At 45.8% G+C, this 25,396-nt stretch overlaps 1 long non-coding RNA gene across 1 annotated transcript in view; it reads left to right on the top strand.

Moving 5' to 3' along the window:
• Positions 1–235: 235 nt before the first annotated feature.
• Positions 236–25,396, top strand: part of LOC144164969 (uncharacterized) — a 50,769-nt gene continuing 25,608 nt past the window's right edge. Inside the window, exon 1 of the long non-coding RNA XR_013321281.1 lies at positions 236–369. This is a non-coding gene — a long non-coding RNA (uncharacterized LOC144164969). The remainder of the gene's footprint in view (positions 370–25,396) is intronic.

The following is a 25,396-nucleotide window of genomic DNA, read 5'->3' as shown; positions in this document are numbered from 1 at the left end:
AGTCCTTGTAAGTTGTTCTGTTATGCTTGATAATAGGACGGATGCTAACTACACATGAATTTTGGCATTGAATAGCGTGTTGCAATCAAATACTACATATAGGGTTCATGCGAAGGAATCATCACTCTTTAGAACTTGTCGGTATAGTATTTGTAAAATACCGAAAATGCTTAAAAACGAATAAATACAAAAGCCGGGGCTTTTGTTTGACATTTTGTCTGTTTTGTCTGTTAAACTGCAGCTGCTCTATTGTATAATTCAAGATGAGACCCAGACAACTTTTTAAAGCTGTTATTCAACATATGCAGCGTATGGACAGCTTATGAAGCTACTTACGGCGTGTCTTGCGTTCGTCCTATTGCCAATTTTGTGAGTACACTGTCTGCTATGTAATTGTAGATTGGTTTTACTTTTTATTATGATGTTCCTTGCGCCGTGGAACTATGGCAGCCTTTATTATTTGCAATACCGACAAACCACATGCTCAATGTTGTTGATGGGTTGTCAAATGAGCGTAAATTAAAAAGCAGCTTCAAATAAATATTTAAGGGAATTAAGACTGATTTTGTGAAACGCACTTCTAATACTTATCTCAGCTATTTTACTATATAAATGATACCTGTGTTAAGAAGCGCCTTGAGGGATGTAGTTTTTTGTCTGTAACAAAAATGTCAACGTGACCTGTTGCTTGCATATAGAAAAGTGTTTTATGGCAATGATGGCGGCTCTTAGTCGGGATAGAACAATGAGTACCGAAGTTGAGCTAGAGAATTTAAGTAGCACTTTTGTTCCGTGGGCTTTGTTTACAATTCCCGAAATTACAGCTGTGGGGAGGATAAGAATATCTTTATAGAATTATGATCGCAGGAATCAGCGGTTTATACAATGGTTAGTTCGACATAGCGGAGTTTGTATGTTTACGGCGTGACTTTTCAAATTTAGGTGTTTGCTGGAATTTCGGATGTGTGGTGAACAATTTCCTTCATATAGTGTTGTTTGGGGCTTTTTTTATTTTTTGTGTACAATAACGCTCATTTTTTGGATTTAAATAACCAGAACGTAATGTCAATCATTATTTCAAATAAACAGAACGTAACGGCAGACTCCCGGGACCCAGCTCAGTCTCCGCCGCGGGAAGAAAATAAGCTGCGTATTTTGTTACGATATGTGCCCACGGGCAACTTTTGATTTTCCGCTGCACTGCCGTGCGGTGCAGCGGTGGCGTAGAGGTAGCGAGTAGAGGTATAGTATCCGCCTCGCGTGTAGAATGACTGTGGTTGAAATCCCCGTGCGGGACAACTCCCACAAAAAAAAACAAAAAAAAACGCGCAATTATTGAATTGCAGTAGGGGCTTGGGGTGCGGCTTGACCCCGGCGACCATTGCCGGTAACACACTCCCTCACCAGAGCAGGATTGGCCACCCTGGTGTAGTAACGGCCACAACCTCCCAAGAATACGCCATTTAACCCACGGCTTTCAGTCTCCAGTGGCTGCAAAGCAACTGACTACAGCGGTGGTCAGACCTGTAACGCAGCAGGGGGTGTTAAGAATAGCTGGGCCCGGACAGGCCACCATTGGAATCTGAACCTGGCAACGTTTAACACGAGAACCTTATCTAGTGAAGCGAGCCTGGAGGTGTTTGAGGAATTAAAGGGCATCAGATGGGATGTCACAGGGCTTAGTGAGGTTAGGAGAATAGGTGAAGCCTTTACGGTGCTGAAAAATCGACGCGTTCTATGTTACCGTGGTCTAGAGGACAGAAGAGAACTGGGTGTGGGATTTCTAGTAAATGAAAGCATAGCTGGCAACATACAAGAATACTATAGCATTAACGAAAGGGCAGCAGGTTTTGTAATTAGGCTCAATAAGAGGTACTAGCTCAAGGTGGTACAGGGCTATGCCCCCACATCCAGTAATGATGACCAGGTAGTAGAACGCTTCTATAAAGATGTGGAATCGGCAATGGCTAAAGTAAAAACACAGTATACCGTAGTTATGGGAGATTTCAATGCTAAAGTAGGCAAGCATCAGGCTGGAGACAAGGCAGTTAGGAATTATGGTCCGGGGTGTAGAAATCGCAGGGGGGACCTACTAATTGAGTTTGCCGAACGGAATAACCTACGCATAATAAATAGCTTCTTCTGTAAACGGGAGAGCCGGAAGTTGACGTGGAGGAGCCAGAATGGGGAGTATAAAAATGAAATAGACTTCATATTATGCGATAACCCTGGCGTCGTGAAGGATGTGGAAGTGCTCGGAAGGGTAAGGTGTAGTGACCATCGTATGGTAAGATCTCGAATTAAGCTAGATTTGAGGAGGAACCGTACCAAGCTAGTACGAAAGAAGCCGAATAATGAGCTAACAGCAAGGCGTAAAGTAGAAGAATTCAGGATCGCGCTGCAGAACCGATACTAAGCTCTTACCGAGGAAGCCGAGCTTACGACACAGGAAGTCAGCGACAACCTTACACGCATTATCACGGAGTGTGCAGTAGAAGTCAGGGACACGATGGCGAGACAGGATACTGGTAAACTTTCCCAGGAGACGAAACATCTATTTAGGAAACGGCAAAACATGACAATCTCCACCCCAGATGACATAATAGAACTAACGGAGCTTTTGAAGTTAATCAATAAGTGTAAGATAGCTGACATACGGAAGTATAATATGTAGAGGATCGAATACGCTGTAAAGAACGCAGGTAGCCTGAAAGCAGTGAAGAGGCGTCTTGGCGTGGGGAAAAATCAGATGTATGCACTTACAGAGAAGCAAAGCAATGTCATCACAAATAGGGATAACATAATCACAGTGGCCGAGGAGTTCTATAGGGATCTGTACAGTAGCCGGGACATCCAGGATAATGTCGAATGAGAAAGTAGTTCGGAGGAGATAGACATCCCACCAGTAACGACCGAAGAAGTAGGGAAGGCTTTGAAAGAGATGAAAGGGGGCAAAGCACCTGGTGAGGATCAGATAACAGCAGACCTCTTGAAGGATGGCGTAGAAATTGTACTTGAAAAACTGGCAAACCTGTATTCGCAATGCCTATGTACCGCAAGCGTACTGGAATCTTGGAAGAACGCGAACATCATCCTAATCTATAAGAAAGGTGACATGAAGGACCTGAAAAATTACAGGCCGATCAGCTTACTGTCAGTCGTCTATAAGGTACTTACCAAGGTAAACGGTAATACAAGTTCTGCGACTTTAGAGTTCAGTCAACCTAAAGAACAATCAGCGTTCCTTAAAGGTTATTCAACAAGGGACCATATTCACACGATCAATCAGGCAATAGAGAAGTGCGCTGAGTATTCTGAACCCCTATATATAGCCTTCATAGATTATGAGAAAGCATTTGACTCGGTCGAAACCCTGGCAGTTATTCAGGCATTACGGAACCAGGGGGTAGATGAGCATTATGTAAAAATACTAGAGAATATCTACAATGGGTCCACAGCTACCATCATCCTCCATAAGGAGAGCAGTAAAATACCTATAAGGGAGGGCGTCAGAAAGGAGACACAATCTCTCCAATGTTATTCACAGCATGTTTACAAGAAGTATTCAGAACGTTGGATTGGGAACAGGTGGGAGTAAGGGTTAATGGAGAATACCTCAGTAATCTCAGATTTGTTGATGACGTTGCCTTGCTAAGTAACTCGGGGGACGAATGTCAAAGCATGCTTTCCGCACTAGATGAACGGACTAGAACCGTGGGACTGAAAATCAATATTCATAAAACTAATCATATATAACTTCGGGATAGCACAAAAGTTTTGGATAGGGGCGAGTTAGTGGAAGTGGTAAAAGAATATCTCTACTTAGGCCAAGTTGTGACCCCGGATCCCAACTATGAGGCAGAGTAGAAGGATCACAATGGGGTGGAGTGCACAGGGCAGACATTCTCAGATAATAAATATCAGCCTACCATTGTCGCTGAAGTAGAAAGTGTATGACAGCTGCATCTTACCGGTACTCACCTACGGGACAGAAACTTGGAGGCTCACTAAGAGAGTTCAACTTAAATTGAGAACGACTCTGAGGGCAATGGTGCGGAAAATGATAGGTGTAACAATAAGGGACACGATGAGAGCGGAGTGGGTCAGGGAACAAACGCGTGTTAAGGACATACTAGTAGAAATTAAGAAGAATAAATGGACGTGAGCAGGCCATGTAATGCGCAGGCAAGATAACCCTTGGTCATTAAGGGTAACAAAGTGGATCCCTAAAGAAGGCAAGCGTAGGAGCGGGCGGCAGAAAGTCAGATGGGCGGATTAGATCAAGAAGTTTGCAGGGATAAATTGGTCACAGTTGGCACACGGCCGGGGTAATTGGAGAATAATGGGAAAGGCCACTGCCCTGGAGTGGGCGTAGATAGGCTGGTGATGATGATGATGATGCATGTCAATGAGGAATTTTTTTGTATTTTATATTTCCCGTTCGGTGGGCTAATGAAGTGTTTTTGGGATTATGTGCAACTTGAAGAGTATTAGTTCAAGAGCCGATCACGCTATCTTCGGACTGGGCCTTTATCTTTCTGTATTGTGGTCACAGCGTGTTGATAGCTGTTCCAGACGGGGTTGCACCGTGGTTTCCTTTCCCCACAGCCATGCATCTTAGCAACAAGGCTAGATATTTATTCGCGCAGTGCTGGTCAAGTATAACCCTTGCACTTAGTGTTCCCATTACCAACGCTGCGTTCAATTGAAGGACTTTAATTTTTTTCATTTTCTCAAGTATTCCTTCAGCACAGAGCGAATTGATTTAGTTTCATCAAGAGGGCAATCATGTTAAGACTGACAGATAACACGCATGCCGTTACATGTTGAAGTACTCGCGCAACGAGTATTAGGAGTAGGGTCTTCCTTAAATCGGATCTTCAACGAGTTCATAAATGTTATTTACAATGAAAAATTTTCCACGTATACCAAAACGGCTCGATGTATGAACAACACGTACACGAAAATTACCGTAACGTATACGGTAGCTGCCTTACACGGCGCGAGCATCAACAAAGTCCCAATAAGAGAATGGCTCCACCGTCTTCCGTTTTGCTCAAATAAGCGTTCATTATTTACCCTCGTTCACTATCAATTCCCTAAATAATAGCCTATGACTGTCCTTAACAAGATTAGTACCCTTTGTCATTCTGTAATATTTGTCAATTTCTGAAAAATACTATACCTTTATTATAACAGCGAACGAGTTTGCGTTTCAGGGGCGAAGCCCCTGAGGTGCTTAGGCTGTCGGCGTCTGTTGTTATGTCGTCGTTAGGTCTTGTCGTCATCTTCGTAACCGTTGTCTGATGTAGTCGCGGTGCTAAAACCTCGGAACACTCGTTTACGCCTGGCGCTAGGATGTTACGCGCAGTAAAAAATACCAGAACAGTCGTTTACGCCTCGCGTTGAAACGCTTCGTTACGCGTACTGAAAAAAAAAAAAAAAACACCGGGACACTCATTTTTCAACGCCTGGCGCTAGACCGCTTCGTGCCTCAAAGACACGAGACTTTAACAGCAAAGCTGCATACCTCTACCCAGTAAAGGTTTCATTTCCATTTGCAAAAATACCAAGACGCCAAGAATACACTTACAGACCGTATCCTTCTCCCCTCCACTGTTTTAAGGTTCGTGGTGATGGCTTAGGATTTTTTACAGAAAGGCATTGGTTTTTGACTGGTACTTGAGTAGGGCGGAGGTGCTTAACTTTCCGCAAGACCACAATATCTTCTGCTGTCAGAAGTCAGAAAATGCGACCCTTATTCTTTGCATATATTCCTGAAATTTTGGTTTTATGCTATTGGGTACTTATTTTATTTAAATCCGGAAACTCTATAATGCGAAGTAAATAATGGTGCGATAAGGAAACTAAAAAAGCAAAAAATTGCAGAAAGAGCGCTGCCCACAAATACATTTGTGGGATCACGCAATGTCGACACTTGTCCTGCTTAATTTTGTGCTCCTGTTCTTCGTCGTCAAATCATTTGCACGGGAGCCATCACCTAGCCCACTACCAACACTACCAACTACGCTTGCCAAACTTCAAACCCCAAAGTAGTAAATCGAGCATACAAAAGACAATCGAGCATACAATACAGATAATAGGTAGATTAGGCTAAAGCATGTATTAGGTTTTTGCCCGTGTATACCTGTATTAACCACTGGACTGAATGAATAAATCAAGTAACTGAACATTTTCCGGCATAGCCTTCACATTTGTCTCAAGCCCAAGGGCACGTGAAAAATAGTTCTTGACGATAAAGTCTGCACTGCCACCCACAACATATTCAAACAGCAACACAATGCAAATCAATTACCACTTCTCACAATTATTGGCGCAAGCCTACTGTCACCTGTGCACCAAGTAAACTCAGCCAGGACTACTGCTACCAAAAAGGCCGCTAAAACTGTACGACCGTCTAATTTTGGTAAAATTGAGATTGTTGCCGATCCTTGTTGTTGTGTGCGGAAGCAAATGAACCCATGGTGATCTCCCAAGCAGTAGTACATATAATCAATGATAACACATTACATGTAACAAATGCAGCTGTTTGGTCTGGTATACAGCAAGAAAACACGATTCCTAGCAAAGATGCGACACATAATTATCCCTGTGCTCAGCCATCAGAGTGAAATATGGCGTAAATATATTGCTTGCATACACAACGCTCATTAAACTTAATATGGAATTGCGCTGTTTGGTACCCTCACATATCAAAGAACATTGACTTGTTAGAAAAGATTCAAAGGAGACCTATTCGGTTTGTTTATTTAAAATTTCGTCGCACAGATTCTGCTTTTGAGCTGATGTGGAATAACAGAATTCCAACCCGGGAGTCCAGAAGGCAGTTTCGCCGCCTTAAATTGTTGTATTTATTTTATCAGCGCAAACTTCCCTTTGACTGGAGTTCATTCTTGAAATCTCTTGCTACTCGACGTACTCGTCATTGGCGTTCTCTGTCCTTAAACTCCAATCTTCGCTTCTACCAATCTGCTTAAATTTTCTCCGCCCCCCCCCCTGCACAATTAATGATTGGAACAAGACACGCGATAATTTTCTTAACTCTCTTTTTTCATTACATGCAAATGTTTAGTTGTGCCTGTTTAGTTGGGCCTAGCGAACACTGTTTTATACTTGCTTTTCTTGTTTCTGGTTTTTTGGTGTTTACAGTTTACCTTATTGTATGGTTGATGTTGTTACCACCTTATGCCCCTCCTGCTTGGGCCTCCATGGCCTACAGTATGTTCGTAAATAAATAAATAAATAAATAAATAAGTAAATAAATAAATAAATAAATGAGTAAATAAATAAATAAATAAATGAAACTTCATTGACACAAAGATGGCGACTCGGCCTATGTGGGGGCGGGTGCAGAGTGTGGTGTCAATTCGGGAAAACTTTACATTCTCAGATGAACGCCAGTAGCGAGAGCGAAGTCCCACAAGGAGGCAAACACCTGCTTGGCTGTGGCTGCGGGTGGGTAGAGCCAGTCCGTCAAACACGTAACGCTGCTGTCTTTGCACGAGGTGCGCTCCGCGTGCAGTCTTGGACACGCCCAAAGGAGATGTTCAATGGTCGGTGTGGCTCCTAAAGGGCACGCCATGCACGTGCGTGGTGTCATGGCCGGCGGAGGTGAATTGCTTGCGGTATTGCCTGGGAGAACGGGTGGCCTCCCTTTCTTTGGTATCTAAGAACGCCACTTAGAAATGATGTCCTCTGTAAGCGCCACCCTAGCACGAGCCTTGTGGATCAGAACCTGAAGGCCACGTGGCAGCCGTGTAGGTAACGGGTAGTCATAGGCAGGGGTGTGGCTGCGGAGTCGAGCTCTAGCACATCGCTGGTAGGTAGCACGGTCTTCAAAGGGGTCCAAGTTAGGGTCGTAATGAGGCAAAACTGGGTGGGAGCGGGTGGAAAGAACATCGCTCGCCAGGGCGCTCGCCGCCTCCTCGGAGGAGTTAACGCAGTGCTCTGGCACCCAGTTTACCCGAATTTTTAGTCCTGTTGTACAATGTAGCCTCCGGGCAAGCATCTTGATGGACGCACAGATAGAATTCTGATAAGGCACCCGGCGCAATGCACGGAATGCCTCCTGGCTGGCTGTGAAGATAGTTGCACGAGGCTGGTCGGTAGGCCAGTGAGAAATTTGAAGTTGTCGGATAGCCACGTAATATCGCTTCGAGTTGGAAGTGGGTAGACGATGGTGCTGTTGGGTATTCTTGTTGGCAGGCGTCTTGAAATGTCGACTGAATGGCCGCTAATCCGGCAGTATTCGTGGTTGGGTCCCAGGTGGCGTCGGTATAAACAGCGCTATGTGGAAAACGCTCGGTCATTTCAGCTGTGCGTCTGTGGTTGTTAGAGTGGCGAAGCGTAGGGCCGGTGACCAGGAGTGGCTTTGGGTTAACGACGATGAAGTCGTCCCATGGTGGAAGCGGCGAAGGCATGCGATGTTGTGGTGCCGCGCATTGAGGCAGTAGGGCGAGTAGCACACGGCCGGCGAGAGTGGATGCTCGTCGGAAGGCGTGGCCTTCCTGACGGGTTCGGATGATTTCTGGGAGAGGAGAGAGTTTAGCGTGCTTGTAGAGCTCCTCGAGTTTGGCATGTTTGGGAAGGCCAGTGATGATTCGAACGCTCTCACGATGTAGCACCTCCAGCTGCTGCAACTGAGCCTTAGTGATGTCGAAGCATACTGCCCCATATGTGATTTTGCTCGTGAGGACAGCCTGGGTCAATAGTTTGAGTGTCTCCGTTGTAGTCCCTCCTAACCGGTTGCTTATGCGTTTGATTATGTGCAGCTATTGATGCCATGTTTTCTTGATTTGTTCAAGCCACACACTGCAGTCGCCATCCTCAGGGACAGGGATGCCAAGAACTTTAAGCCACTTTTCGGGGGACGGCTTAAGGAGCGATCGTACAAACTGAAAAGTGTAGGAGTTCTTCTGTTGCTGTGTGCCGCCAAACACCACATATGTGTTTTTGTCAGGTGATGGCTGCATCCCAGTGTGTTGGAGGGCGTCGGCGAAAGTATCGAGTGCAGTTTGATTATATACCTGCACTTGCTGTTGGTTCAGGTCTGTCTTACGGGGATCAATCCAAATGGTAATATCATCGGCATATGTAGTACTTTGAATGTGGGGTATTTGTCAGAGTTGCCTGGCAATGTTTGACATGACAAGATATAATAGAGTCGGAGATAAAATAGCTCCCTGTGGTACACCTCCGTAGTTGTGGAAGATGTGGGGGTGCTCTTTACCCGTATGAATTTCAAACGTGCGGTTGCATAGAAAGTTCTTGACAAAATTGGTGAGTGTGTGACCGATGTTAAGCTCTCCCATAATCGAAATGATGTAGGCGTAGGAAACTGTGTCGAATTCTTGAGGTCAAGAGTAACAAGGACTCCTGGAGCTGTGTTAACATTCTTTCTCCATTTTTTCTCTATCATTGGTCGTAATAAGAGCAGGCTGTCAGGAGTCGTCAGACCGGGCCGGAAGCCGGTTTGTGCAGGGTCGTAAATGGTGTCGTTCGCTGTCTCGAGCAGGTAGGTGAAACGAGTAAGGATCATGCGCTCCATCAGTTTGCAAAGAGTGGATGTAAGTGAAATGGGACGAACGTTGGAAATGCAAGGGGGGGGGGGGTTTGAGGTTTTGGTATTGGGTGCACAACGGAGTGCTTCCATTCAACAGGGAGTATCCTAGATTCCCATATTGTGTTAATTTCCGCCAACAACTGTTCTTTTGATTTCTCATCAAGTTGACGGAGCATTTGCCAAGTAATTTTGTCCTTTCCGGGAGTGCTCTTGACATTAACAACCTCAATGGCTATGTGCAGTTCTTGAATGGTGAAGAATGTGTCCTCAGGCTTCAGGTGATCACCGAGGGTTGAGGTGTAGATAGTTGAATCGTATACGTTATCTTGGGGGAAGAATGTCTGGGCTGCAACTCGTTCCACTTCGTCTTCGTCTATAGACTGAGCAAGTAGGATGTTTTGTGTGGTGTTAAGGGATTTTGTCGGACCAAAGAGAGCTTTGTAAGTGCGCCACAGCTTAAAGGAACCGGTTCTTTCATTTAGGCTTGCGCAGTGGTCAAGCCAGCGGGTTCTTCTGGGGTGCTTGGCGTACCGTCTAGCTTGTGCTGTTTTGTTCCGAACTTTGAGTAAGTCGTGGAATTGTTTTCCATTGCTGAGATATTGAAATTGGAGGGTCTCGCGGGTCGAGCAAAGGTTCATCAAGTGTTTGTCAGGTGTCGGAGTGTCGTCCGGGACGTCGAAATTTCTGGTGGCATGCTTGACAGCCCGAGCTATTTTAGTGGCTAACGGTAAAGTGTGCTCGTATTCCGCAATGAGGGAGCGAAAGCGGTCCCAGTCTACCACTGTGGGACGCAATTTGATTCTTCCAATGTTATCCATGTGCGGTAGTGATCGGAACCCATAGGGTCTGTACCACAGCGCCATTCGCAAACTACACTGAGGCCCACGTGATGTCGAGGTTAGTGTCCGTCTGATTTGCGTGAAGCCCGTGACGGGTGGGGTAGTTTAGGTCATTCTGAACTTCCAGCCTTGCTCTGGTAGCGTTATCGACAAGTGCTTGGCCGCGAAGGTCCCTTGTATTGTGGCACCAAGCTAGGTGTTTACCGTTGAAATCTCCCACGAAGAGGGGTTTGTCATGCGGGTATTGCTGGTGTAAACTAGGTAGCCAAGAATAATCAATGCCAGGAGTGGCTTGATAATCTGTTGTAGTGCGGGCGTAATGAGATGCTACGAGATATCTCGTCTTGTTAATTGGGCAGCGGGCAGCTACTGTTTCCCGTATTTCCGTACAATAGGAAGAGGTATCAACTTGGGTGTGAAGTATGTCCTTCCTGATGGGTATGGCGGCTTGTCCTTCTGTTTTGAATTGTCCCCCGCGTTGTTTGTAGTGTATGGACGGCACAAAGTAGCCCTGATAACCTGCTATGTCTGGGGTCGTACCTCTCGTTTCCTGAAGCAGGAGTGCGAGGGGCTGACCTGTTGTCCGGAAAAGTTCCCCAAGCTCTGTGGCACTGTACTTGAGAGAACGGCAGTTCCATTGAAGAACGTCAGGGTGTGAATAAGGCTTAGACGAAGCCATGAGCTATGGTTGCGAGGTTGTGACCAGTGGTCACGTCTAACTGCATGGCAATACGTTTAGAGCCTTCTGAGTCTCAGTTAGCTGTTGCGCTATGTGTTGCATGCATTGCTGAAATGACTGAATGTCCTGGTGGCATTCGACTGGGAATGTTGCTGTCTCTTTTGTGTCTTTTTCTAACATAGGGAGAATTTTGAGGTGACTGGGGGCTTGGAAATTAACTTGAAACTTTGGTTCGTCCGGCGAGGTATCATCCTGGCGACGAGAAATGGCAGGGGAGGTGGTTCGTTGTTTTTCCAGAGTGTTGTTTGCTTGAGGCTTGCTTGATGCTTGCTTGAAGGAGAGATTCTGTCTTTGTGTGATAATGTGTTTCTTTGTCATTCATTCCCTGCTCATGGTTGCATTGGAGTAATAAAATTTGTTTCGGTAGAGCTGTCATCTTCTCAGTGAATTGTATCTCGTATTTTTGACGTGCTTGTTGTACTTCAGCAATTATGGGATCATCCTCGTAGCTGACGACAGATTCCAGCGGCGTGAAGTCTTGACTGAGATAGTTTATCTGTGAAGCTTTCGATGCAACGGGTAAGGGTGAGTCGCCGGGGTCTGTAAGTCGCCGTTGACGGTTGCCATTTTGGTAACGGTTTTGAAAGTGGTTTTGTTGCTGGCGTATTTTAAGCATTGCGACGAAGTGAGTGCGAGCTGGACAGTCTGGGCTAGTGGCGAGGTGTCCGTCTTTTTTACAATGCAGACAGTGCTGCGCCTGTTCCTTATAAGGACACAGACCTGGAGAGTCCTTCAACCCGTGGTATCTACCACATTCGTTACAAATAATAGTTGGGGAAGGACAGCTACACGCCCTATGCCCTGGTTTGTGACAACATGTGCAAAGTAGTGACTTTGCCTGATAACTTTGAACACGGCTTAGAAACCGTGGTAAGTTACAAACCGTGGAACGATGTCAGAACCGAAGCGGATAAGCACAGTTCCATTACGACCCATGGGGCGTGCAGCGAGTATAGCGACGCCACCAGCTTTAAGAGCGCGCATGAGAGTATTTTTATCGGCTGAGGAGTCGCACTTATATATGACGCCGCGTGTAATGCCTCGGGTAGGAAGTTGATATACATGCACCCGTAGGCGCAGGTCGGACGAAATAGGGATGACGCGTATCGTAGAAGTCGCTCGGCATGTACAGAGTCGCATGTGGTCGCAGTAACGCTATTGGAATTCTTATTAGTTTTCATGATAACATACTTGGTCAGTTGTGGGTCTCCAGCGAGGTGGTAGATCGCCTGTTGCAGGAGATGAACGGGCAATATCATTACGTCGGTGTGCTCGATCAATTGAATCTTTAGGACGTGTGTACCGAGCTCATGGCGTTCATCACTGACTCGTTTAGGTAAAGGCACAGGTGGGACCGTTTTGTCCATCTGACGTTGCCGGCGACTCCGTGGCTTCTCCCACACTCCGCTGACAGCCTCGAGGGTATCTTCGCGCGATGACCACGGCGCCTGAAGACCATCGATGTCGTTGTGTTGGCGCTTCGGGTTTGTGGAATTCGTGTAGTCTGAATTAGCATCGGCGATAACTTCCTTGCGCTGCTGTTCAGCGAGCTCCACATCCACGCGTGTGCCGGGGCCTGTTGTGGTTTCCATTGCTATATAGTCACCCGTCGGTGGGGCCTGGCGCTTGCGGCCTACGGAAATGCCATGTGGCGGGGTCGCTGCAGCTGTGGAGAGGAGTACTGCGTCTGCTAGAAACACATCATGATGGACCGTAGCCAGAGCAGGCAGCAGTTCTTCACCCGGGGCACTAAACCTATAGCCCGGTTTTCAGCAGCAGCCTGAATGCATAAAAATGCATTTAGGAGAAAACCGATGACTTGAACGGAATTTCGGGCATTTCCAAGGAAATATAAGGTCGCCACTTACGTGTTGTGGCGAAAACTGCACAAAATCTCGGAATTACAGTCGGAGCGACCCCTGTGAACCGCGATCAACTCCTCTTCTTCCTCGTCTTCAATCAACGTCCAATAAATAAATAAATAAACAAATAAATAAATAAATAAATAATTAAATAAACATGATTTATGAAATGAGAGATTTACATGCAGTATATATAGTAAATAAATAAATAAATAAATAAATAAACATGATTTATAAAATGAGAGCTTTACATGCGGTATAAAACCCCGCACAGGGCATATTGTGTTTTAAGGGGACGGTGACACCGGGGTCCCCGGGTCCCCAAATATACGCCGTAGCCAAGCGTTGCGGGGTGGTTATAAGTAAAGGGTGCGAAACCATAAACAGTGGCCGTAGAAGCCCTGGTGAAGCTCAGGCCGATGGGCTTCCGGTCTTTTTAGAAAGCAGGGAGCTATGGGATCTCTCTGGCCACTGAGGTAATGTCTGAGAAAAGAGAACCCCTGTCCCCTACTTTTTTTCTATGGAACATAGGAAATTGTGCCCCCACCCTCCCAAAACCCGTATCAGACCGCACGGAATGTTCATTTCCACCCCTGCCACAATTCCTTTCCCAAAACCAGATACCAAAATACGTGGACTAATCGAAGCCTCTTTCCTCTCAATCCGTATTCTTTGTTTCCAAGGTCTTTGAACATGTTCTTGGCAAATCATACGACGTTAAAGATCTGTGAACGGGTGAAGTTCTAGTTGATGTCGAGCTCACCAGCAAACCAAAATTTTCCTGACCCTAACCCGCTTGGCAGATCTGGATGGACATCAGGATCACGCCCTACAGCAGCCTCAACACCCCCCAGGTTGTGATGTCTGAATCAGATCTGATGACTGAAAAGGATGCGGACCTTTTAAACTACCTGAGAGATGAGGGTGTCCCTTTTGAGCATCACTATCCGCCTAGACAAGATGGACATACACCGCAAGGGCATTATCTTGGCTTTCCGTCGGTCAGCAATTTCTGAAAACATAAATGCAGGCGTCATTCGTTGTGCAGTTCGACCATACCTACCTCACCCGCGTCGCTGTTTTAAGTGCCAGCTGTTAGGGCATGGTACCAAGTGCTGTCACGGCTGAACAGCGTGCCAAATTGTGCAAAACACGACCAAAACACAGAAATCTTCAATTCACAACAACTCTTGTGCACTATCAGGATTCTCACACGGTATACTTCTATATTTGTGGAAGGTTGAAGTTATGAAGGAACATACAAATCAAAGAACAGGGACATCTCTTTTACAGAGGTACGAAAGACGTTCGCCTCTTTCCCCTGAGGAAGTATGCCGAAGAAGCTTGCTGGGGGAAGGAGCGGCGTCTGGTTGCAGCAGCGACTCAGGTCAGCAAGACCTAGTTTCACCCCCGGCCCAGGCTGGGTTGCCTCTGGCAGCGCAACCCGTCTTCAAACAACTTGCTGAGGAGACACCGGTTGTGGTGGCAACCGTCTACGTTGGTAATTCATTTTAAAAATACCTGCAGGGCGAATATTCAATTCCTTTCAATTCAATCTTTATTTCCAAGAAGAAGTTGGGGACCCCCAGGCGAGAAGTGACCGTAAAGACCACTTGAAAGGTGCCTGTGTGCCCGCACCCGCAATATAGACAGCTACAGTATTCTGTTTCCCTTTTTGTCTCCATTATACAGGGTTGTTCGACTTCAAGAGTAGGCTACGAACAATATACACTGTCATGCGCAGATGAAAAATCAAGCATAGCGATTGAAGTGACACAGGAGCAAAAAAAAACAGTCGTAAAAATCGCAATATTTGTATACAAAGACTCCAAGGCACGATAAAGCAAAAAAAAGAAGGAAAAGAAAAAGAGAAAACAAACGACATTTTTGATCAACATATATAAACAAGAACCGTGTATGTTAACAACTTTTTAAAAACAATTCCCTGATTTCTTTTCCGGTGTAGCCACTTCAATTTGTGTTTACAATATCCCATTTGTTTAGCAGGGAAGGGACAGTACATCTTAAAGACTGCAGAAGATAGTCAGTTCGTCGAAGGGGAACTACCACCTGTCACAACCTCGAGTGCGGGAATCACTCTGTTGAACTTCTAAATCGCCAATGTGTTCCAAAAAAGCTCGGTACCTTTCATTTGAAAAGAAAAACGAATACATTAAACGAAATTCATAAATGTTCTTGACAGACATAATTTTACAATGAGAGAAGAAACACTGAATTGAGTGCGAGTAGGGTACATTGGCGATGTAGCGCAGGGCCCTTTTTTGTAAAAGAAAGAGTCTTTCAATATTCCCAATGGTAGTGGGGCCCCATATGAGAGCAGCGAACAGGGCATGGTAAATCTGAATTTTAGCTTTCACCGGAAAATTATGTCTACATCACGCTAGTGCACCAGCCGCTGACGACAGTGATCTAGCCAAGGGTTGTATGTGACCCGTCCATGTCAAATCAGAGGAGAATGTTACTCCCAGGATTTTGTGCTTATTCACTATCTCTATAGGTACGCTGCCTAAAGTTATCATTTGATGCATCGTTGTGTCCTTGTTTTTAGCTCCAAATAAGATGGCTTCTGTTTTGCTGGCGTTAATTTTTAGGCTGTTGGAATTTCCGTTCTGAAAGGTATGACTGAAGAAGAGAATGCGCTATACCGTGGACGCCATAGCGTTGTAACTTCGTCAGCAGAATACCATGGTTCAGGTAGTCGAAAGCTTTGCTATATTCTATAAATATACCAAGTGTAAGATTCGTATCCTCAATATTTTTAATTATAAGTTCTTTTTGTGCCAGTAGTGCCGTTTCTGTTGCTTTGCCTCGTTGAAAACCATGCTGGCAGTTTGTAATTATGTCGTGCTTCAGGATAAATGTGGTAATGCGGGAACATATAACTTTTTCTAATCCTTCAGAGAATATTGGGAGTATGGATATGGACCTCTAGTTGTTTGCGTCATTCTTATCACCGTTCTTGAATTTAACAGACACTCTGGCTATCTTCATAGAACGCGGAAATTGACCAGATTAGAAAACAAGATTATATATGTATGCCAGACATGGTGCTATGATGTCTATAACGTACTTAATTGGTTGAAGTTGAATGCCGTGAATATCTTTTGCTTTACTGTTTCTTAAACTAATGAACGTTCGACAGATTTCTCTTTCATCTGTTGGCGCCAGAAATATAGTGTCAGAGTTTTGATATTTTATTGAGGCCCCTGCCCGGTGTTCCGTTGGCTGCACAATATTAATAAAATGATCATAAATATGCTCTGACAGAGCTACCCCTGAAAGTTTCCTATTTTGCACAGTTATCGCAGATACTGTAGGTTTCGCAGAATTACGGTTTAACGTATCATTTATTATTTTCCATACCTGATGAGGATTCTGTCTAGAGGCATCTGAGAGACGGTAATCAAAATAGGATGACTTTGCTTCTTTTAATTCAGCATTTAGCTTATTTCTGTGCTTCTTAAATTCCGCTAACTTGCAAGGATCCCGCGTTTTAATAAATTTTTTGAACAGCTCATTTTTCTTGTTAATCATTTTTACATGCTCAGGGCCAATCCAGGGTTGCCGTCTTTTCTTTTTTTCTTTGGCATGGACATATAGAAAGCAGTCGTCATAATCATGATAAAAAAATGTGAGAAATTGTGAATAGCTTTCATTAACGTCATTGTTAGCGTAAACTGCCGACCAGTCTTGGTTCAGTATACGCCCTCGGAAGTAGTCCATATTTGTACTCGAAAACAGTCTGTACTTTGTGCGAAGCGGACAATCGTTGCGTGTATTGGCATTCATGTACGCAATAAAAATAGGCCAATGGTTACTTATATCATAACTTATTGTGCCGGCGGCATGTATTTCAATGCCTTGATTAATTATGAAGAGATGAAGAGTGATCTGGCCAGTCGGTGTCACACGCGTGGGTGTTGAAATTATATTCTTAAAATTAGAAGCAGCTATTTTGGATCTGAGCTCACTCGAATGAATATTGTCAACCAGCATGTTCACATTGAAGTCACCACCAAGTAACATGTTATAACCCTGAATTGAAGAATATTCAAAAAGTTGGTCCAAGAATTCGGAAAAAGCTGTGAAATTGCTAGAAGGTGGGCGGTAAAGCACAGTGTACAAGGTTTCAATTTTCACGCACGGAATTTCATAATCTGCAGTTATACGCGTGTATTTGTGCGCCAATTCGCAAGACATATTTTGTTTTACATGCATTGCGACTCCCCCGCCGCGTTTCCCACTTCGACTGACAAAATAGAGATTGTATCCTTCCATAACAAACACAGCTTTCCGCGTGATACCATGTTTCGGAAAATATAATTACATCGAACAGAAAGTTGAATTCTGAGAAAACCACGCTGAGTTCATCCTGCTTAGGGGCAACCGATCGTGCGTTTACGTGAATTGCAGACAGCATTTTTTAGACCGTGGCGGTACACAGATATCTGCCGGCAAGCAGTGCTCATGATAGTGCATGAAAAAAAAAGGTGTTAACAGAAGGAAGAACGAACAGCCGCTTTAGGCGATCTTTTCAAGATCACGCTCTGACTGAATACGCACTGAATAACTTGCTTCCGACCCTCGCCCATAGATCCGCCCATTTCTAGTCCACACAAAGCGCCACTGGTGCTCCCGTTTCTTGGCGAGTGCCTGTGCAAGAAGCTTTTCCAGGAAGGGGCACAAGTGGTCGTTCTCAAATATAGCACCATCATTCAAGATTCCAACATTTCTGCATTTGATGCGGTTTGTCCGCGCCTTCTCGAGGAGGACATCCCGTTTCGACCTGCTATTAAACTGCACAACAACGTTTGACTTGCCCTCCTCCCCAGTCGGCACTCGGTGGCACACTTCAATGTCGTCAGCACTAATAGGCTCGCCAATTGCCGCGCCGAGTTTACTCACTAGATCAGTGACGTCCTCATTTTCCGCCTCCACAAGACCTTTTATCTCTACGTTCGATCGGCGTGAGTACTGTTTACACTGAACGAGCCTCCTGTGAAGCTCTTCTATTTTGGATTCATTTTCCTTGCACTTTGCCCTCAGCTTTTCGTTTACCTGTTTTAAGCTTAGCCGCTCGTTTCGTTCTTCTGCTAGTTGCTTCTTCATGGCTTCGAACTCTTTTTCCATGAACTCTACTCCTTTCATCATTTCCTTGATCTTAGCTCGTAGATCTCGAAGTTCACTACGGCTTTCCCTATCGCTTTCAGACTTGTTTTTTGACATGTTCACGTATCCAACAATGCAAGGTAAGAGGAACACAGCAAAAACTCTGAACTCGGCAGTAGTGACAGCTATACAATGAAAAGGGGTTTTCGCAACAAAAATGGCGAGACAAACCTGTGGCGAGATTTCGAAGAAGGTTAGGCGATCTGTCAACCAGCCGTCGCCACTGCCGAGTGTCCGGTTCACGGGTTGATGCTCATTTTTGTAGGCGTGTTGAAACGCCCCCGAGCAGCCTCCAGAGCAAGCTTCCACGTCACGTTGAATCTGGTGAGGGTATTTACGCCGAGTGGTTCCAGCTGAACGCTACCGTGACCGGTGACGAGCTTGTCGAGATTCCTGCGGCGAGATTTCGAAGAAGATTAGGCGATCTGTCGACCAGCCATCGCCACTGCCGAGTGTGAACAAGGACACACAACGAATACGGGACACAGCGCTTGTCCCCTCGTCTCTCTGTGTTCTTGTTTACTTTTAAAATGAATTAACAATTCGCCCAACTGTACACCCCTTCCGTTGGCAGCGATGCCGCTCCCACCGTTTCCGCTGCACCGGCCCCAACCACAAATTAGGGCGCGGAGGGGACGCACACGGAGGCACCCGCGACGGCTCTTACCTCCGCTGCACTGCCTGTGCCACCCGCGGGGCGCCTGATGCCCTCTACCGTGGCGGTCTAGGGTGCACAGTCTAAAGAGATCCATCCGTAAGGTACTTCGATTACATCCGAAGACATGAACTTCGGACTTCTCCTGACTGCGTCGCTGCGTAAGAAACGAATTGTGACGTCCACGCCCTCACAGAAGCCGAAAAAGCACAAAATCACGCCTCGGAAAAACGATGCATAACAATACATTAAACGCACTCAACTATGCATAATGGGAATAAGGACATCACACAGAAGAACTTTAGGGGCCTAAATAAAAATCTGGGTTACGTAAAGAAATTACTGCATGCCAGCCAAACAAAGGTCCTGTGCTTAGAAGAAACATACCCATAAACAAAAAAAACGTACAAAGTTTCTTATCATCCATCTGGTATTCAGAAATGATGGGAGTTGGTGCCAACTTCTTCTGGTGATGCTGTCATAGCCGCCAAAAATCGTTAGTATATCCTCCCATCACTCCGAGCACTGTCCTTGAGGCCTCTCCAATGAATGATGTTTAATAGGCTATTACAATGTGTTCTATATATCTCCCTGGTGATTATAGAATTTCAAGTACTGATTTAGAAACTCTGATCTGATTTAGAAACGTTACCTGATCCATACATAATAGTAGGCAGACTTGTACATGTTACAGAAAATAAGCAACCGATTACAATACTTCCTTTAAAATGTAAGTGATTACAGTGATCAATTGCAACCACAGAAAAGTAACTGAGCAATTACAGAACTGTAATCGATTACTTTTACGTTACTTTCTATCAAAAGCTTATTGCCGTAAGAAAATAAGACAAGTTTACTCGAACTACAATGAAATTTAGTGGCTTGTATGGCAGAGAGAAGGCTGAAGGCTTTCGTCAAGGCTAGGAGGCTTACTGTGATTTCTGTGATATTGTGTTACATGTTGTTAACTTTCAACATAACTTTTTCAAAGTTGTTGTCGCTGATTCTTCCACGTTTCCTGGTTAAAATGTCATCTGCTACACTGAACACACTTTCACTGCATGCGCTGTAGGGAAGGGGGGCATTACAACGTTGAAACACTCGTGCACCTGCTCCCAGTTGCGCAGTGCTTGTAAGCTAGTGTCCATGTCCTCTATTCAGCGTCGCGCATCGCTGTTGCCGGCGCTTGGGTAAGGTGCTACAAGTAGAGCCAAGGAAAAGGTGAAAAAATCGTCGGTAAGAGATTTTTTCGGAACATCAGATGCGTCGTTTGGTGTGGAATCACAGCAGCGGTGGTTCAAGTCGTTGATCAATAGCTGGTGAACGCGCTGGCGTTGCCCTTCACTGGTCGCCCAATTAGCTTTAAATCAAGAAATTAAAACGGATGCCTGCAGACGTTCGCGTTCTTCGAAGAGGTGGCCAAATCCGTAGCGTACGTAAAAAATATATGCTTCATGCTTTATGAACCCAAAATATCGCCTACGAGGAGGCAAGTGCACAGTAGGGTTTTTATAAGTTACTTTTCAGGTAGAAATACGAAACCTTTCAAAGAAAACAATTGCGACTATTCTGTGACCCCGTTTGTAGCATTATGACCCAGTTTGTGACCAATTGTGACCCAGTTTGTAGCGCTAATTAAAATATATAAGTTTCGAAGTTTCCAGGCTCTGTCACCACTGCGAACTGTGGAGGGCTAACGAGGGATCGCACCACGTGACTAACGCAAAAACCACCCATATAGTTAAGAATGTCATCCCAGGCAACGTTAAAGCTAGACTGCCCGGCGTGGAGATACACGGGAAGCGGAATAGCCGTCTTGTCTACCCCAGAATACACAAAATCATTAAAATATTGGGCTACTTGGTAAAACGCCTCATTGAAGAAACAGCAAGTGTGACCAAGAAAACGCTAAGACTCATGCAGGCGCTTATTCTGAGCTACTATAAAATTTACCCTCAGCAAAGAAAACAAATTAAATATCTTCATTACCATAGCGCAAGACAGCCTTTAACCTTCAAATCTTCACGGTTGCTGTAGAAGCCCTAAAACTCAGTGTTTATACATGTTTGAAGACATCGGGGAGGCTATGTTCTAGCGCATTGAAACCGCTCGGGAAATAATAGGGGTGGCGTATCGTACGCCAGTTAGGCACCTCCCTAACGAAAGTGCACGTTACGATGGATATGTCACCGATACAGCGGCTCCTCATAACCACTCTTTTAAATCCCAATCATTGAACATAAACACACACATGGCCAGGATAGAAGGCAGAATAATTTCCTGCAATAAGTCTACCAAATGCATGCACAGCCTGCGCACCGACACCAGAAAGAACAAAACCACAATCGTCGCAGTGTAGTATCCTGCAATCTGTCTGACTTTATGGCCTTCCCCCACGCACACGAAAAAGAAGCGGAAATCGGAGTCAACCTCCTGGCAATACAACTACCCAAACCATCAAATAGAAGCACCAAAATCATTGGGGACGCATTAGGACATTTTAAACATCAGTACATAAACGTTTGGAAAAAAAGTTTCAATCCACAATGTCGGAAGTGCAAATTAAACACCCAAAGGAGACGGTCTTGTAGAGATTGAGTCTTCTAACCATGAAGCAAGCGAACCCACATTCGAGCCCCTTTCGACCACGCGTGCCAGACTCCCCTTCCTGAAAAATATGGGTAACGTGTCTTCTTCCTAAGCATGGTAACACGACCTTTCATGTGCAACAAGGGACTTTGTTGAGAATTACCATCCCACCGCTGCCACCACAGGTTGTGACTCGCATCCAGCTCGTCACCTCCCTTGGGAATCAGCCACCCCGACGCTGTCTCCGCTGCTCGGACTGGGTGCGCACACCGCAGCCACCACTGTTGCGACTGGCCATCCGAGTGCAGTCACCGGTGTATCGAGATTGGTTTGCTCCGTCCGCTATCGACGCGGCGCAGAGCAGAGCGATGAAGTTCTCGAGCCGACGAAAAGATGAAGCAACACTTATAAATACAGTATGTACAAGGGTAAGCAAACGTTACATGGCTCGCACAAAAGCGACAGCCCCTCTCCACTCGTTGCTTCCGAAGAGACTGGGGCCGAAGAATGCCGCCGGAGAATCCCGACGCTACGTCATCCGGGCGGGTTTTAGATGCGAAGCATCTCATGCTCGGGGTTGTGTCCCTCCCTTCCCTTTCGTTGTTGTCCGCCGTCCGCACACCCACTGCGCAGGCCTGGCCAGCCACCACTGGTAATTATTGTGGCAGGATGCCCCAAGGGACTGGCCATCCAGAGAATCCATGACGGGATAGCCGAAGGAAGCAGAAGTGAACCATAGCCCGGCCACGTTGCAACGGCTCTTTTTTCAATGTTCTTTCGCCCGTTAAACTGGCTTTTGGTCACCTCAAACGTGCCTCTACAGTGAGTGGAATTTCACCGCTCCTTACTGGCATTTCTTATCACCCACTGCTTCGCAGTAAAATTGGAATATCGTCATGAACAGCGACGCCCGGCCGTTAGGCCTAGTAAATGGGGCATGTCTTCCTCGACGCCAACGGGGCTCTTTCGGCCGCCGTTGCTGGCGTATCCATGCCCGCCGACCAACCTGAAGGACCCCGCACGCCTCCGCAATCGTCTTCACAATCGCGAGGGCCCCCACCTACCGCGCAGCCCCAGAACTCTCCAACGCCATCTGACCCGAGCCCTGCTAACCGTCCGGCCACACCGCAAGACGTCGCGATGAATGAAACAGAAACTGTTCCTGCTGAAGACACCAATCCTGGTCATCAGCTCGGCTGGAATCTTCAAGACGCCTCCAACAACTTCATTCAAACTGGATATCAAAGCCCCGGTCCTCGTGCAAGTCGGTCACGTGGAAGAGATCCTCCGCTGCACACCCTCCTGTCAACCAAACCGACCGGGTGAGTAGACCTCGCTATCTGCTCGTGCTAAGACCGCTATCAAAATTTACATTAACAAAATACCCAAAAAAACTCTCGCTAATCCGATCGGCAACACCGCCCCCCAACCGTACCTTGCAGAACTAGCCTCTCATCGATACTATACACTCGAAAACTGCCTGCACATCACGACGTACGACGAAACCCACAATTACCGCTTCCTAACAGTAACTCACCTTCAGTTTCCTCAGTCTGGCACCACTGTCACCCTCCCAGTCGAAATAAAGCCTTCTCTCTACCGGCAAAACCCATCTCGTGGGGTTATCGAAATCGAACCCAGCGACACCAGTGGTGAAATCAAGCAATGGCTACGATGAGAACAGGCCAAAATTCTCGACTGCCACCGCCTTGGCCGCACTAACAAAGCTGTCATTACATTCGATTCCCCCGTGCCCCCCAAAATGGTAAAATACTATATGGCCATTGTGAAAGTGTCCCCATACCAACCACGCGGAATGGTGTGCTTTAATTGTCATAACATTGGCCATATGTCAAAGTACTGCCCCTCCCAAAGGTGTGCCGCTTATGCGGAAAAAAGCACCCAGAATCCGACGACTGTGGCCCGACGACTTACTGCGTGGTGTGTGATGAGTTCGGTCACTTTCGCTGAACCCAACTTGCCCTGCACGCGTACCCCAAACCACCCAGAGCCCTCCTTCCAAAGATAAAACTCAAGGAATTTTATGGGTATACCGTGTCAAGAACAGTACCAAAGAAATAGACTTTCCTTCACTTACAGCCCCTTCAAACAAAACAAGAAATGCAGCCAGGGCAACGGACCAAAATCCATAACTCGCCGCAATCCTTGATCAGTTGAATGCTCTTCGAACAGAAAATGAGCAACTTAAAGCTGAAATCGCTCAGCTCAAGCGAGTGCATGTCCCCAAGCGGAACCCCCCAAATAACCCTCCGTGAAAACAATCTGTGGCGCCGCTCAGAGTTCGCGGCCGCAGCCCCAGCTCTAAGCGAACCCCTACCTCTCGGGCCAAAAATGACCCCCAGATGACCCAGACGTTGCAACCAATTCGCACGGAGATCCATCAAGAACGGCTTGCACGGTTGGACGATGGCCGTCGCATGCAAGAATATTTTGAAGGCCAACTAAACCAAATCAGAGACCTCCTCCAGCAAGTCCTTAAATCAATGCACCCTCCGGAACCCATCCCCGAACCCCCAACAAAAGTTCAACGTCGATCCAAACCATGACTCGCACATCACTCACAGCCCTACAGTGGAGCTGCCGAACCTTCTCTTCAGCGAAAACAATTCTGACCAGTAAAATGCAATTCAGACCAGCTTTCCTCCTCCTTCAAGAAACTTTGGATACCCCGAAAATTTCTGGCTACAACCCTTTCGTAAATCCCTCCATATCACGAAAAGGAGCCACCCCCGGGTATTTATTTATTTATTTATTGGTACCTCAAGGGCCCTTTTGGGGCATTACATGAGGGGTGGGCAGGAAAATAGGCAGGCAAAATACAGTGCAATGATGTAAACAATAAGGGTCACACGTCATGACACAAATCTTGTATCGCAGAAATAAAACGAGTGCTATCAGTAATAACGGCGATGTCGGCAGGAAGATTGTTCCAGTCATGCGCTGTATGAACAAAAAATGAACGTTGAAAAGTTGTAGTGTGAGCGCGTGGTGGGTAAACAGCGTTACGATGGCTGTGGCGCGATGTTTTAGGAGGGGGTAGGATGAACTGATTGTTTGGGGGCAAAGTATAAAAAAACCGGTGATAAAGAGACAGGCGTGCTATCTGTCGACGGGAGGTGAGAGGAGGGAGGAGAAGTTGCGATTTTAATGCCGAGATGCTTGAGTGATACGAATAATCTGAAAGCATGAATCTGGCTGCGCGGTTTTGAACGGATTCAGGGACGTTACAGAGGTTTGCTTGGTGTGGGTCGTAGATGGCGTTGCCGTAATCGAGTTTGGAAAGAACGAGTGTTTTGTATGCAAGTAATTTAACAGACGATGGCGCTAAGGAAAGGTTGCGACGGAAATAACCGAGAACACGATTTGCTGCGTTAGTAATTTGACTGATATGGTAGGACCAAGTTAAATCGTGACTGATGTGGATGCCTAAGTACCGTAATTACCGTAACATGCTATTACAACATGCCTACCGTAACATGGTATTACAAGTACCGTAACATGCTATTACAACTTGATCCCAAAAAACCTCCGGGGCCTGACGGCATTCCTAATGCTTTTTTTAACCGGTACGCTGAATACTTATCGGAATTCCTAACTGGACTTTTTAATCTTTCAATTGCTACGGGGGAAATACCGGCTGATTGGGGTATAGCACGTGTGAAACCAATTCATAAAAAAGGTGAACCTTTATCATTTGAGAATTACCGCCCCATTTCTATTACAAGCAGTTGTTGCAAGCTTCTTGAGCACGTTATTGCTAATTACGTCTATGAATTTCTCAGTGAACACAATGTACTATCAAAGCATCAGCATGGCTTCAGAAGGGGGTTATCTACTGTTACCCAGTTAGTTACAACTGTCCATGAATTTTCACGTGTGCTTGATGTTTCTGGGCAAACTGATGTACTGTTTTTAGAT

Source organism: Haemaphysalis longicornis, unplaced genomic scaffold (assembly GCF_048455015.1).
Source record: "Haemaphysalis longicornis isolate Haplotype H1 unplaced genomic scaffold, Haemaphysalis longicornis Haplotype H1 scaffold_14, whole genome shotgun sequence".
NCBI classification, from domain to species: Eukaryota; Metazoa; Arthropoda; class Arachnida; order Ixodida; family Ixodidae; genus Haemaphysalis; species Haemaphysalis longicornis.
This window is presented reverse-complemented; position numbering and strand designations above follow the sequence as displayed.